At 51.6% G+C, this 15384-nt stretch overlaps 1 long non-coding RNA gene across 1 annotated transcript; it reads right to left on the minus strand.

Moving 5' to 3' along the window:
- Positions 1–5682: 5682 nt before the first annotated feature.
- On the minus strand, positions 5683–6379 carry LOC148664421 (uncharacterized). Its single transcript, XR_015936488.1, has 2 exons — positions 6249–6379; positions 5683–5969 (listed from the first exon to the last, which is right to left on the minus strand). It is a non-coding gene; the product is annotated as an uncharacterized LOC148664421 (long non-coding RNA).
- Between the last annotated feature and the right edge of the window lie 9005 nt (positions 6380–15384).

The raw sequence follows: 15384 nt of genomic DNA on the forward strand, positions 1-15384 counted from the left end.
CCTGTCTCTCTCTTTCTCTCCCTGTGCTGTCCCTCTCCTGCCCCCTCTCTCCCTCCTCGGACTCCAGCTGGAGGAGGTCCAATCACCACCTCCTGTGAGACAGAAGAAAAATAAGGTGGGTAATGCTCTGATCCTCTCTTTACATCTGTCCAGTGTCCAGTCAGTATCCAGTCAGTGTGTCTGTATGAACCCCTCTCTCTCTCTCAGTGCAGTGTTCATGTACTGGAGTGTCCAGTCAGTGTGTCTGTATGAACCCCTCTCTCTCTCAGTGCAGTGTTCATGTACTGGAGTGTCCAGTCATGTGTCTGTATGAACCCCTCTCTCTCTCTCAGTGCAGTGTTCATGTCCTGGAGTGTCCAGTCCGACTCTTAACGTGACTCTCCTGTCTCTGCTTCAGAAGCACTGGTGCGTCTTTTTAAAGTCCCTGAGCTGCGTGTCGGTGGAGACAGATGATCAGGACGAGCTGATGGAGGCGGCGGAGACCGTGGGTCAGGAGAGGAAGAGCGAGGGAGAGGAGGAGCAGGATGCCGGGAAGGACAAGTAGAGGAAGAGGAGGTGCAGGTGAGCAGACAGGGGGGCGCCGCCCGGTCATGTCTGTGATTCAAGGAGGAGTCTCCTCTTGCTGTTTGATGTCATGGTGACGTCTGTGTCTGTGTCCCTCACACCTGCAATAACAATATTCTTTCCAGGTTCCTTTCCTGGTTCTGTGCCAGCTAAGATCTGGACTGGACTGGACTGGACTGGACTGGAGTGGAGCTGAGGGACGCCAGACTGGACTGCACTGAAGCTGAGGGGCCCCAGACTGAACTGGACAGGAGCTGAGGGACACCAGACTGGACTGGACTGGAGCCTAGGGACACCAGACTGGACTGGACCGGAGCTGAGAGACACCAGACTGGACTGCACCGGAGCTGAGAGACACCAGACTGGACTGGACTGGAGCTGAGGGACCCCAGACTGTGCTGGACCGAAGCTGAGGGACACCAGACTGTGCTGGACCGAAGCTGAGGGAACCCAGTCTGTGCTGGACCGAAGCTGAGGGACCCCAGTCTGGACTGCACTGGAGCTGAGGGGCCCCAGACTGGACTGGACTGAAGCTGAGGGGCCCCAAACTGGACTGGACTGAAGCTGAGGGACCCCAGACCCCAGTCTGGACTGAAGCTTGTAATTTTTGTTCTTTTGTTAAGCATCAATAAATTTTTTTTTAAAAAAATCTATTTAGCTTTTGGTTTTTTCCCTCCCCCCCCCCCAAAGTTGCTGCTGGGAGAGGTGTGAGTGGGGCCAGCAGGGGGCGCTCTCACCCTGCGGTCTGTGTGGGTCCTGATGCCCCAGTATAGTGACGGGTGACACTGGACTGTAAACAGGCGCCGTCCTTCGGATGGGAGGTCAAACCAAGGTCCTGACTGTGCTCATTAACAATCCCGGGGTGTCTCTGGAGAAGAGTAGGGGTGTTACCCCAGTGTCCTGGCCTGATTCCCCCCCTGGTCTTGACCCATCATGGCCTCCTACTCACCCCCCTCTCTGAACTGGCTCCATCCCTCTGTTCCCTCTGCTGTGTGCTGAGCGGACTGGAGCATCATCCAGGTGGGGGCTGCACACTGGGGGGGCTGGAGGGGATCCCCCTGACCTGGGAAGAGCTCTGAGTGGAGAGTCCAGACGAATTAATTATTATTATTATTCGTGCTGCACTGGGCTTCAGTCCTGGCAGTGAGAGGGGGACTCTGTGATCAGTACAGATACTTATGACTGTATAATAATACACGATAGAAATGGAAAACAGGGTAGCGCTGTAGTCTCTTCGAAACGTTTTGAACTGTCAGAAGAAGTTTTCAGAACCCGGACTCGTGAAAGTACAGGTCTTCTCCCTTCGTCCGGAGCAAGGTGTATCGTGTCCTGGTGATTTCTCCCGTTTCGAACGGAGTTTAATGTCGCATTTCTACTTTATTAGAGAGAGGCACTGAACATCCTGTGATGGACTGGTGTCCTGTCCAGGGTGTGTGAGGGTGTGTGTGTCCAGTGATGGACTGCTGTCCTGTCCAGGGTGTGTGTGTGTCCTGTGATGGACTGGTGGATCACAATATTAATTCTCCTCCTTGATTCCCTCCTTCATCGCCAGAGTGAAAGCGGGACACGGCAGTAAAAGCTCAGCCCTGCGGGTGGTGGTCCTCTCGGCCACACGGGGGCACTGTGGCTCCACGGGGGGGGGTTATGTTCAAGTCCCGCTGGGAATCGCACCGACGCGGCGGAGTTTGTGAACGTCCCAGACACCAAGAAAACGAGAGAGAGAGAAAAAAGGTCGTTTTCGGGGTTCAAGAAGCAACCCCGAGATTCAGGGAGTTTCCCCGCTGAGCTTACTCTGCCGAAAACACGCAGGTTTTATTTTTTTCCCGTGCCCCCCCCTCACACAGGCCGTTTCTGTAGCGTGAAGTTGTGTTTTTTTGCGCGGCGGTCGGTGAAGGGCGAAATTTAATTTATTTTTTTCTCACGGTTTGAAACAGAAACAGCCGGGTGGTGTTGTAGAGAGGTCGACGTGCCTGGGTTTCCTCGTCTGCGAAGCCCGTTTTTTTTTTTTGGGGGGGGGGGGGTCGTGAGGTCCCACGCAGCGCTCGGAAAAGAAAATGGCGTCTCTTTTCCCCGCAGGACGGGGGGAACCCGTGTTTTTTGGACGTGGCGTGGCCCGAAATTTCCGCCCTTGGGCGCTAGAGGGGAGTGGAGGTTGGTCTTTCTTTGATTTGGGGGTCGGCGGGGGGGGTCTAATTTCACTGAACCAAACCCCACGGAAACCCGTGTTGGACGTGGGGGTGCTGAATGCGCCCTCGACGTGATTTTGTCTTTAAATTCAAGTGCAGCTTTTGTAACCCTTGGGCCGGAAACAGCTGGACCCGTTTCCCCTGCCTGTCCGAGGTGGCGACTACCGGGGTGGTACAGGGACACCCGGCTGGCCGCTGAGAGTTGGATAAATAACATTTCCACCCCAAAAAAAATGTGGACCCGGCGGCCATTTTTGTTTCACGGCGACGTCACGGGGGCGTCACAGTGAGCCGCCTGACGTCACAGAGCGGCGGATTCTAGCGGGGGGCGGAGCTGGAGCCCCGTGAGCTCAGAGGAGTGAAGAGAGAGGAGGAGGAAAGGACTATATAGCGCTTAATAAACACGTGTTTCTTCAAAAAAAGATTTGCGGGTTACTTCGATCAAATCACAGTTTCAGCTTCAGATTCGCTCTGAAGTATCCCTGTGAAATCGGTAAGTCGCTCAAAAGCGCCGCTGGGGAAAAATAACAAAATAAGTTGAGAAATAAGTTGTTTTTTTTACCGTTACTCCACTCTTATGGGTGTGATCGTGCTGTAAAAAGATATTGAGAGGAGGTGCACCTCTACACAGAGAGTGGCGGAGGTGTGGAACAAAGCCGATACCCTGGCTTCTCTCCAGACACAGCTGGGTGAGCTCCTCCAGTCAGGACAGGAGGCTCTACTGTACACAGAGGGGGGCGGGGTTGGGGAACAAGCCGCCCAGCTGTGTGGCTCCGCCCCCTCCCCTCCCCACTGTGACTCTGCTTGTCTCGGCAGGACGATGCACCAACAGAGATGCCGCACGGCCGTGCGCGGTCGCAGCAGGACCTGGGCCCGGCGAGGCGTCGTAAGTCCACCCCTCCCGCCCGCCGTCCTGCGTCCAGCGTCCAGCCCTCCACCGACTGACCTCTCCGCCCCCAGCAGCGCTCGCTGTATTATAATAATAATAATAAAGCTCCACACTCTGACCCCTAAACTTCCGATACCCTACAGCTCCCCACACTGACCCCTAAACTCCCGATACCCTACAGCTCCCTACACTGAACCCCACAGTCCTGATGGCCGAAAGGTCTCTGCTTGCTGTAGTGATTGAGTGAGCTCTGTGGACCTGACCTCTGTCTTGTGTCCTCGTTTCCAGCGTCTCCTTGTGGTCCGTCACTTCACCAGACCTGAAGGTGAGATCTGGGGAGGAGACAGAGCACCCCCTAACACCCCTGAGCTGGGTTACAGGGTAAGACAGCTTCTTACTGTTGGACACACCTGTCCACACTCTTTCTGGACACACTCGCCTGTCCGGACTCTTACTGGACACACTGTACACACTCGCCTGTCCAGACTCTTACTGGACACACTGTACACACTCACCTGTCCAGACTCTCACTGGACACACTGTACACACACACCTGTCCACACTCTCACTGGACACACTGTAGAGACTCACCTGTCCGGACTCTTACTGGACACACTGGACATACTCACCTGTCTAGGCATAGTCTCTGCTCCTCATCCCCCCTGCGTTGTGTCTCCCCCGCTCCCCGCTGGACAGAATCCTGTGGTGTCTTCCTGTTTCCCCGAGCTCGTCCAGAAGCTGGAGAGGGCGGCCGAGCTGCAGCTGGAGCTCCCGGGGTCGCCTGGCTCGTCCCGCTCGGGCTCGCCCGGCTCGTTCCGCTCGGTGTCCCCCCCCTCCGCTCCCCGCCCCCCGGCCCCCCCCCTCCGGCCCCTGCCCGCCCCGCCCCGCCGCCCCCCCTTCCTCCCCGCCATGCCCCTCGAGCCCCCACCTGTCCTGCCCCCCATCGCCCGCCTGGCCCCGCCAGGCCCCGCCTGGGGCTCCCTGGTGCGGAGGGCAAGGAGAGAGGCTGAGATGTCTGACAAGGCCAGTGGGGCAGAGTCTGTCCGTCTGTCCTTTTCTCCTTCTATCCGTCTGTCCTTCTGTCCTTTTCTCTGTCCATCTGTCCCTCTGTCTTTCTTTCTTTTTCTCTGTCCTGTCCTTCTGTCCATCTGGCCTTCTGTTTTTCTGTCCTTTTCTGTCCTTCTGTCTTTCTGTTCTTTTCTGTCCTTCTGACTTTCTGTTCTTTTCTCTGTCCATCTGTCCTTTTCTGTCTTTCTGTCCATCAGTCCATCTGTCCTTTTCTCTGTCTTTTTGTCCGTCTGTACTTCTCTCTTTCTGTCTTTCTGTCTGAGTCTCTCTTTTTCTCTGTGTCTGTCCCTCTCTCCCTGTCTCTCTCCCTGTGTCTTTCCATGTCTCCCTGCTCTCTGTCTGTCCTCCATTGTCCCAGCTGGGTCTCTCTCTCTGTGTCTCTCCGTGTGTCTCCCTGTCTGTTTCTCTGTCTGTCCTGCGTTGTCCCAGCTGGGCCTTTCTCCCCGGCTCTCTGCCTTCAGCTCTGTTCCCCGATGTCCCGCTAGCCCGTCTCTCTCTCAGCCTGTCTCTTGACTTGCAGGAGGAAGAGGAGGTGGAGACAGCTCCTCCGGCAGGAGAGAGGAAGGAGGTCAGTGCTGGTCCCACCCTGCCTCCTGTCCTGTATGTCCCTGGGTCTCAGTGTCTCTCTCTCTTTCAGCCCTGTCTGTCAGTCTGTCTGTTCCTCGATCTCAGTGTCTCTCTCTCGGCCTGCTGTTTGTCTGTCCCTACCTCTCTGTCTCTCTCTCTTTCAGCCCCGTCTGTCAGTCTGTCTGTCCCTCGATCTCAGTGTCTCTCTCTCGGCCTGCTGTCTGCCTGTCCCTGCCTCTCTGTCTCTCTCTCTTTCAGCCCTGTCTGTCAGTCTGTCTGTCCCTTTGATCTCAGTGTCTCTCTCTCGGCCTGCTGTCTGTCTTTCCCTGCCTCTGTGTCTCTCTCTTTCACTCTCTCTCTCTCGGTTTGTTTGTCCCTCAATCTCAATCTTTCTCTTTGCCTGCTGTCTTTCTGTGCCATCATCTTTGTCTCTCTCTCTCCTTCCTTTCTGTCTCTCTCTGTCCTGTGGTGTCCAGGCAGTGTGTCTCTCTCCTCCTCCTCTCTGTCCTGTGGTGTCCAGTGGGTCAGTATTAGTGGGCTACACCCAGGTCACTCACTGCGAGTGTGATCTCAGCAGAGTCTCTGTGCTCTTGGGACACTTTACTCAGCTATCTCTCTCTTTCTCTCCCTGTGCTGTCCCTCTCCTGCCCCCTCTCTCCCTCCTCGGACTCCAGCTGGAGGAGGTCCAATCATCACTTCCTGTGAGACAGAAGAAAAAGAAGGTGGGTAATGCTCTGATCCTCTCTTTACTCCTGTCCAGTGTCCAGTCAGTGTGTCTGTATGTACCCCTCTCTCTCAGTGCAGTGTTCATGTACTGGAGTGTCCAGTCAGTGTGTATGTATGAACCCCCCCTCTCTCTCTCTCAGTGCAGTGTTCATGTACTGGAGTGTCCAGTCAGTGTGTCTGTATGAACCCCTCTCTCTCTCAGTGCAGTGTTCATGTACTGGAGTGTCCAGTCCGACTCTTAACGTGACTCTCCTGTCTCTGCTTCAGAAGCGCTGGTGGGTCTTTTTAAACTCCCTGAGCTGCGTGTCGGTGGAGACAGAAGATCAGGACGAGCCGATGGAGGCGGTGGAGACCGTGGGTCAGGAGAGGAAGAGCGAGGGAGAGGAGGAGCAGGCTGCCGGGAAGGACAAGAAGAAGAAGAGGAGGTGCAGGTGAGCAGACAGGGGGGCGCCGCCCGGTCATGTCTGTGATTCAAGGAGGAGTCTCCTCTTGCTGTTTGATGTCATGGTGATGTCTGTGTCTGTGTCCCTCATACCTGCAATAACAATATTCTTTCCAGGTTCCTTTCCTGGTTCTGTGCCAGCTAAGATCTGGACTGGACTAGACTGGACTAGACTGGACTGGAGCTGAGGGACACCAGACTGGACTGGACAGGAGCTGAGGGACACCAGACTGGACTGGAGCTGAGGGGCCCCAGACTGGACTGGAGCTGAGGGGCCCCAGACTGGACTGGACCGGAGCTGAGGGACCCCAGTCTGTGCTGGACCGAAGCTGAGGGACCCCAGACTGTGCTGGACCGAAGCTGAGGGACCCCAGTCTGGACTGCACTGAAGCTGAGGGGCCCCAGACCCCAGTCTGGACTGCACTGATGCTGAGGGACCCCAGACTGGACTGTGGAAAACTTTCACATTATCTCCACCTGAGTCCTCAGACCGTCTGCATGACCTTGTATTATTAAGTATTATTTTAAGGTCCTGTGATGATCGTAAGATGGGGGGGGGGGGGGGGGGTCACTAAATAAACCCTTGACATTGATCTGTATTGTAATTTTTGTTCTTTTGTTAAGCATCAATAAAAAATTTAAAAAAAAAATCTGTTTAGCTTTTGTTTTTTCCCTCCCCCCCCCCCGGAACAACGAACAGAGTCTGTCCTTCTCTTTCATCCCGGAGAGTTTGTGGTTGATGGATTGAGGCCGAGAGCCCTCGTCTTCGGCGTGCCACCAGTTGGCGGGGATATAGCAGAGGGGGCATCGTGTCCAATACTCCTTGAAACGAGACAGATTTCAAGCCACCTCCGTCTGAAGAGCAGGAAGTCGACCACGAAGTCCAGGGTGTCCTAGGAAGCTCTTTAGCCATCTTTTGCCCAGCAGCCATCTCACCCTGCAGCTCCCAGCTGGCAGCCCCCTCCCCACTGGAGCCCAGCAGGTGGGAGCTTGGTCAGTACCTGGAGGGGAGACTCCTGGGAAAAACTAAGGTTGCTGCTGGGAGAGGTGTGAGTGGGGCCAGCAGGGGGCGCTCTCACCCTGCGGTCTGTGTGGGTCCTGATGCCCCAGTATAGTGACGGGGGACACTGGACTGTAAACAGGCGCCATCCTTCGGATGAGACGTCAAACCGAGGTCCTGACTCTCTGTGCTCATTTACAATCCCGGGGTGTTTCTGGAGAAGAGTAGGGGTGTTACCCCAGTGTCCTGGCCTGATTCCCCCCCTGGTCTTGTCCCATGATGGCCTCCTAATCACCCCTCCTCTCTGAACTGGCTCCATCCCTCTGCTCTCCTCCCCACTGAGAGCTGCTGTGTGCTGAGCGGACTGGAGCATCATCCAGGTGGGGCTGCACACTGGGGGGTCGGGAGGGGATCCCCCTGACCTGGGAAGAGCTCTGAGTGGAGTGTCCAGAACTGGACCGGGGACACATACCCCTGGACTGACTGGACCGGGGACACAGACCTCTGGACTGACTGGACCGGGGACATAGACCTCTGGACTGACTGGACCGGGGACACAGACCTCTGGACTGACTGGACCGGGGACACAGACCCCGTGGACTGACTGGACCAGAGTCACAGACCCCGTGAACTGACTGGACCAGAGTCACAGACCCCCGGACTGACTGGATCAGAGTCACAGACCCCCGGACTGACTGGACCAGGAACAGCCTGGGATAAATCAGTGAATCGATCTGTGAGATCAGCCAACCCTCTGACAACCCAGCAAGCAATTAGATCAGTCAAAAATCGAGTTAGTTAATGAACAAGTTAGTTGAGTTAGTTAATGATCAATTAATCAGTCTGGGCTGTCAAATGATTTTTTAAAAGCTCTCCCTGCAAAACCAAAGTCAGCTCTCCCACTGGTTTCTGGAGCTGGTGCTGAACTAATGTCTTTCATTCATTGCCAGACTTAACAACATCCAGCACCACCACTCCTGCTCCCACAAGTCACAGTGAGTATGGCTGGAACACCACTTCAAGGGTGTGCACTGGGAACACTGGGTATCCTCTGAACACTGGGCGTGCACTGGGAACACTGGGTATCCACTGAACACTAGGCACTAGGGAACACTGGGCCAGGATGGCTTTGCTGTACCTAATCAAACTCTGTTTCTCTTTCAGATTTTAATAAAAGCAGCGCTAATTGTTCAGGTGAGAAAGTATATAACTTCATTAAGGGTCTCTGACCTCTATATGAATTAAAAATAAATTATATGCTGTTTAAAGGGGACAGCGGGGGCTGAAGTAGACAGGATGGCTGTGCAGGGCATCATCAAACTCTGTTTCTCTTTCAGATTGTGATGCATGTTGCACTGATTGTTCAGGTGAAAAAGTATATAACTTCATTAAGGGTCTCCAGCCTCTACATAAATGAGGAATAAAAGATACGTTGTTTGCACATTGGTTAAAGGGGACAGAAGGGATGCCTTTGTTGTTCCCTGATGTCGTGGGCAGAGCCCAGACACAATTATCCCTGATACTCACAATACTACATCATGCTTGTGTTACATAACGCTCATATTACATTACATTTGTATTTCCTTCAGAAAAACGCAGGATATGTTGGTGGAGACCTATTAAGGGTTTCTGAAGTCTACACTGGGCAGGTCAAACTCTTGCTCAAGATGTCCTCTTCGACAGGAAGCAGGCCTGTGCAAACTGCAATGACCCAAAAGTACGACCTTTATTAAAAATGGCTAATGACGGTAGCTAGCGATTGTTAAACAAGGTAACAGATATAGAAGACAGACAAAAAAAAAACACCATAGATCAGAGAAGGACTGTTTTCCCCTCTGGGTAAGAAAGGCCGACTGCATTTCCGGGGGAGGAAAGCTGCTTTAGAGGAAACACCGGAGAAGCAGAACTCAAACACTGGGAACACTGGGTATCCTCTGAACACTGGGCATGCACTGGGAACACTGGGTATCCTCTGAACACTAGGCGTGCACTGGGAACACTGGGTATCCTCTGAACACTAGGCGTGCACTGGGAACACTGGGTATCCTCTGAACACTAGGTGTGCACTGGGAACACTGGGTATCCTCTGAACACTGGGTGTGCACTGTGAACACTGGGTATCCTCTGAACACTAGGTGTGCACTGGGAACACTGGGTATCCTCTGAACACTGGGTGTGCACTGGGAACACTGGGTGTGCACTGGGAACACTGGGTGTGCACTGGGAACACTGGGTATCCTCTGAACACTGGGAGTGCACTGGGAACACTGGGTATCCTCTGAACACTAGGTGTGCACTGGGAACACTGGGTATCCTCTGAACACTGGGTGTGCACTGGGAACACTGGGTGTGCACTGGGAACACTGGGTATCCTCTGAACACTAGGTGTGCACTGGGAACACTGGGTGTGCACTGGGAACACTGGGTATCCTCTGAACACTGGGTGTGCACTGGGAACACTGGGTATCCTCTGAACACTGGGAGTGCACCGAGAACACTAGGTATCGGTGTACAGATGCAGCCATTCAAAATGGGTGAGGTATTTCGCGGCATACCGCGACACGCCCACCGGGGTATCACGCGGTTCACGTGTGTCACGTGACTAACTATCCGGCGTCGCCTTGTAAAACCGCCAGGGGGAGCTTAACCTCTCATGTACAGCATTTGAGCCTTTAATTTTGAACTGTGTATTACAGCATGTTAATCATCAGTCATTAAAATGTTGGTATATTTTATGAAAGCAAGATTGCTCAGTTGGACAAAAGTACACAACCTACCTTTATCAGAAATATTTATGCATCAAAGCCTTTACTGAAGATATTACTAATAGTATTAATAATGGATGACTTTGGACAAGCTGTATACTCAAAGTATAATTTCTTTAGCACATTTGTACAAGCACTTGGAATCTGTCCAAGCCATACTTTGTCAGGCTTTTTGTTTTACTTCAACGGGCATAAAACCTTCCTTGCTTTTAACAGGGCGTTTCATAATTTCTAACTACGAAAATGATTTAAAATGCGACACCTATCATTCAACTAGAGCTTAAAATATCACAAGGATCCTCAAGAGCACAGCAAAGAGTGTATTAAAAGACACTTGTATTTATCAACGCTTTCTTTTCTTATGGAACCACTTCAGAGGGGTGTTCCAGGAATCGGCACTTTAAAGAAAAAAATACACACCAGTAATCCATTTCTCCCTAAACATTGTAAGCTTCGAAGTCTTTAACTAACGTGATACCGGAGTCAACAAGCATACTTTTAGAATTTGATTAAAAGGGAATATAATATGGAATCGCGTATCTCAAGAATTTAATAACGGTATGATTATATCCGTGTACTGCGGCAGGGCTGTGTAGGGCTGTTTCCCCTGCCTGTTCATGCGAGCTGTCTTGTAGCCTACTGGTCTATGTGCGTGACTACCAACTGGCAGGTTGTGTGTTTGAATCCAGCTGGTGCTGGACTTTTCATTTTTATTTATTTATTTTTTAATCGCATAACATAAACATATTACCGTATGCAAACTGTACTGTATACAGTATGTATATGTATATTTAATGTCTTAACTGTGCCCGTTTAAGTATTGAATATTCATATCTAATTTTACCACTGAAGGGAAATCTTAGTAGCTGAGCATAAAAAAATAGGAGCATACTGTAACGCGTGTGAAGGCCATAAACGGTATTAATTTTGGAACATAAACATACAGTATATGGCTGGTCTCGGTACTTTAAAGAAAACATACACGAAACATGGTTTCATTATGAGCAGAATCGGTCTTGAGATATTTTTAACTTGATTTACAGTATTTGAGAGGTATGTCTTAACACCGATACTACAGTGCTTAAGTACTGCTCACGTATATGTTTCTAGGTTTATATTATGCATTTCATACGGTCAAATTACTTTTGAGCAACTAATAAGAACCGCGAAACGGTATGCGTTTTAGTTTCGTTTTGTGCTGGGACCCGTGGATTGATTAGAGATATCAAGTACATACAAGTCATTTTTTAAATGTTGTAGTTCGTCTTGAAAAAATGTTACGAGTACATAATCTATCAACAATTACACAGGTTATGTTTCCATATTGCGGATTTTGGTTAAATAATATTATTTTCTAGATTTCACGTTGTGAATATGATGGGATGTCTGATGGGATGTTTCTAAAAATCCATCCTCTGTAAAACGTCTTCTCTAGTTGTCCTGCATATGTATTCGCTAATGAAGCTGTGTGTTCTGAGCCTGGATCTCTACATTTCTGTATGAACCAGCTTAGAGGGCTAAAGATAGCTTGTGTTTAAATTGAGTGTAAGGCAATTTATGCTTCTAAAGTCATGGTCAGCATTTATTTTTGTACTGTGCTGTAAACTTGTTCTGTGCTAAGTCACATTATTTTATAGCGTTTTTATAGCGTTATCAAATACGGTGTTACTGTAGTTTACTGAGTCCCATGTCACATGGTCTGTGATTGAAACCTGTAAAACCGGTTTAATTCGTCACAGCCAGCACTCTTCAGGTGTGAGGGTCTTCTGCTCAGAATGAAACGCTAAAATGTTTGTGTATATTCTAATGGTAGTGGGGGCAGGGTGTGTGGGAACAGGTTTGGTTGAAATTGCATTGGAGATCTATGTTCTTCACACCTGAAACATTTTCTCTGAAAGCATTTTCTTCGCAGTTTAACCGATCTCGTTACAGCATATTTCAGTTTACTATTATTAACCATATTAATTTTTAGTGCTTAATGTAAAATCTTGTAAAAATATATTTTCATTGTTCAAATATACATTAAGTCTGACTATCATATAATAAGTTAAATACAAAACTAAAGAAAAAATATGGTTAAATATAATTCAAAATATTTTGCTAACAATGTTAACTGTTTTTGAATAATAAAATGTATTAACTAAGGAGTAGGATGGCACAGTTGTTTGTATGTTTTTTGTTTTGTTTCTTTTTCATAAATACAACAGTAGTACCTGATGTTTAAGTGGCTTTCAAAATTAAATTATGCATGCAAACCTGTGAACTAGAAAGATAACTAAGATATCCATCCATTATATTCCATAATATCCATGAAATATATGGCGCTGAAATATGTGTGACGCAGTGGTGGCCTGACACGGTGAGGTGCGCTGGCAGCTGTATGATGCAGTGGTGGCCTGGCACGGTGAGGTGCGCTTGCAGCTATGTGACGCAGTGGTGGCCTGGCACGGTGAGGTGCGCTGGCAGCTGTGTGATGCAGTGGTGGCTGGGTATGTAGAGGTGCACTGGCAGCTGTGTGTTGTGACGCAGTGGTGGCCTGGCACTGTGAGGTGCGCTGGCAGCTGTGTGATGCAGTGGTGGCCTGGCACGGTGAGGTGCGCTGGCAGCTGTGTGATGCAGTGGTGGTCGGGTATGTAGAGGTGCACTGGCAGCTGTGTGTTGTGATGCAGTGGTGGCCTGGCACTGTGAGGTGCGCTGGCAGCTGTGTGATGCAGTGGTGGCCTGGCACAGTGAGGTGCGCTGGCAGCTGTGTGGTGTGACGCAGTGGTGGCCTGGCACGGTGAAGTGCGCTGGCAGCTGTGTGGTGTGACGCAGTGGTGGCCTGGTACGGTGAGGTGCGCTGGCAGCTGTGTGGTGTGACACTGTGGTGGCCTGGCACGGTGAAGTGCGCTGGCAGCTTTGTGATGCAGTGGTGGCCGGGCACGGTGAGTTGCGCTGGCAGCTGTGTGGTTTGACGCAGCTGGTGGCCTGGCATGGTGAGGTGCGCTGGCATCTGTGTGATGCAGTAGTGGCCTGGCACGGTGAGGTGCGCTGGCAGCTGTGTGATGCAGTGGTGGTCGGGTATGTAGAGGTGCACTGGCAGCTGTGTGGTGTGACGCTGTGGTGGCCTGGCACGGTGAGGTGCGCTGGCAGCTGTGTGGTGTGACGCAGTGGTGGCCTGGCACGGTGAGGTGCGCTGGCAGCTGGGTGATGCAGTGGTGGCCTGGCACGGTGAGGTGCGCTGGCAGCTGTGTGTTGTGACGCAGTGGTGGCCTGGCACGGTGAGGTGCGCTGGCAGCTGTGTGGTGTGACGCAGTGGTGGCCTGGCACGGTGAGGTGCGCTGGCAGCTGGGTGATGCAGTGGTGGCCTGGCACGGTGAGGTGCGCTGGCAGCTGTGTGGTGTGACGCAGTGGTGGCCTGGCACGGTGAGGTGCGCTGGCAGCTGCGTGGTGTGACGCAGTGGTGGAAATGTTCACCATGTTTCACCATGCTGAAAATGTTTGTACCAGACTTTTTTGAGGCCTGTTTAATTGTGTTTGAAGTCTGATGTTGTAAATTTTATTGTTAAAAAGATCCATGAAAATGTCACTACTGAAGTTAGCTGGTACTGTTGGTATTGTAAGTGGCAAGTAGAGCTCATATTTTAGATTTTGTGTAGTTGTTAGCTGAACTGTGTGTTGGATGCACATGAATATATTCATTATATGCCAGCGCACCTCACCGTGCCAGGCCACCACTGCGTCACAACAAACAGCTGCCAGTGCACCTCTACATACCCAACCACCACTGCATCACACAGCTGCCAGCGCACCTCACCGTGCCAGGCCACCACTGCGTCACACAGATGCCAGCGCACCTCACCGTGCCAGGCCACCAGCTGCGTCACACAGCTGCCAGCGCACCTCAGCGTGCCCGGCCACCACTGCGTCACACAGCTGCCAGCGCACCTCAGCGTGCCCGGCCACCACTGCGTCACACCACACAGCTGCCAGCGCACCTCACCGTGCCAGGCCACCACTGCATCACACAGCTGCCAGCGCACCTCAGCGTGCCCGGCCACCACTGCGTCACACCACACAGCTGCCAGCGCACCTCACCGTGCCAGGCCACCACTGCGTCACACAGCTGCCAGCGCACCTCAGCGTGCCCGGCCACCACTGCGTCACACCACACAGCTGCCAGCGCACCTCACCGTGCCAGGCCACCACTGCATCACCCAGCTGCCAGCGCACTTCACCGTGGCAGGCCACCACTGCGTCACAACACACAGCTCCCAGTGCACCTCTACATACCACACCACCACTGCATCACACAGCTGCCAGCGCACCTCACCGTGCCAGGCCACCACTGCATCACACAGCTGCCAGTGCACCTCACCGTGCCAGGCCACCACAGCGTCACACCACACAGCTGCCAGCGCACCTCACCGTACCAGGCCACCACTGCATCACACAGCTGCCAGCGCACCTCACCGTGCCAGGCCACCACTGCATCACACAGCTGCCAGCGCACCTCACCGTGCCAGGCCACAACTGCGCCACACCACACAGCTGTCAGCGCACCTCACCGTACCAGGCCACCACTGCATCACACAGCTGCCAGCGCACCTCACCGTGCCAGGCCACCACTGCGTCACAACACACAGCTGCCAGTGCACCTCTACATACCCGACCACCACTGCATCACACAGCTGCCAGCGCACCTCACCGTGTCAGGCCACCACTGCGTAACACCACATAGCTGCCAGCGCACCTCACCATGCCAGGCCATCACTGAGTCAGAGATTAAATAAAACCTCACTCGCACCAAACAAATTTATATTTCTAAATATCACAACATGATCGAATTTAAGTCACTTTAATAACAATGAATAGTCACCTAGGCGTTACAATATAAACATTTATATTGATTTAAATAACGTTTTGATTTAAATCGCAAATGCGGGTTTAAATATATGTGTTTTTTGATTCACAATCAGACAAATGCAACATAAATTGATATCTTTGTCTTCTAAGTATCTTAATAAACTTTCAGCATAGCTTTCTCCCTGTTTAGATTTATTTTGGGATCAAACGTGGAAAGATTAGATTGTAATCGTTTTTATTTTTTAAATACATTTTAGAAAAGTGTAATCTATACTAAAAAGCTGTAGTATAGAGCTGCTATAAAGATACATATTGTAATACTTTCGGGTTCG

This window comes from Lepisosteus platostomus, chromosome 5 (genome assembly GCF_059453375.1).
Source record: "Lepisosteus platostomus isolate fLepPlt1 chromosome 5, fLepPlt1.hap1, whole genome shotgun sequence".
NCBI lineage: Eukaryota > Metazoa > Chordata > Actinopteri > Semionotiformes > Lepisosteidae > Lepisosteus > Lepisosteus platostomus.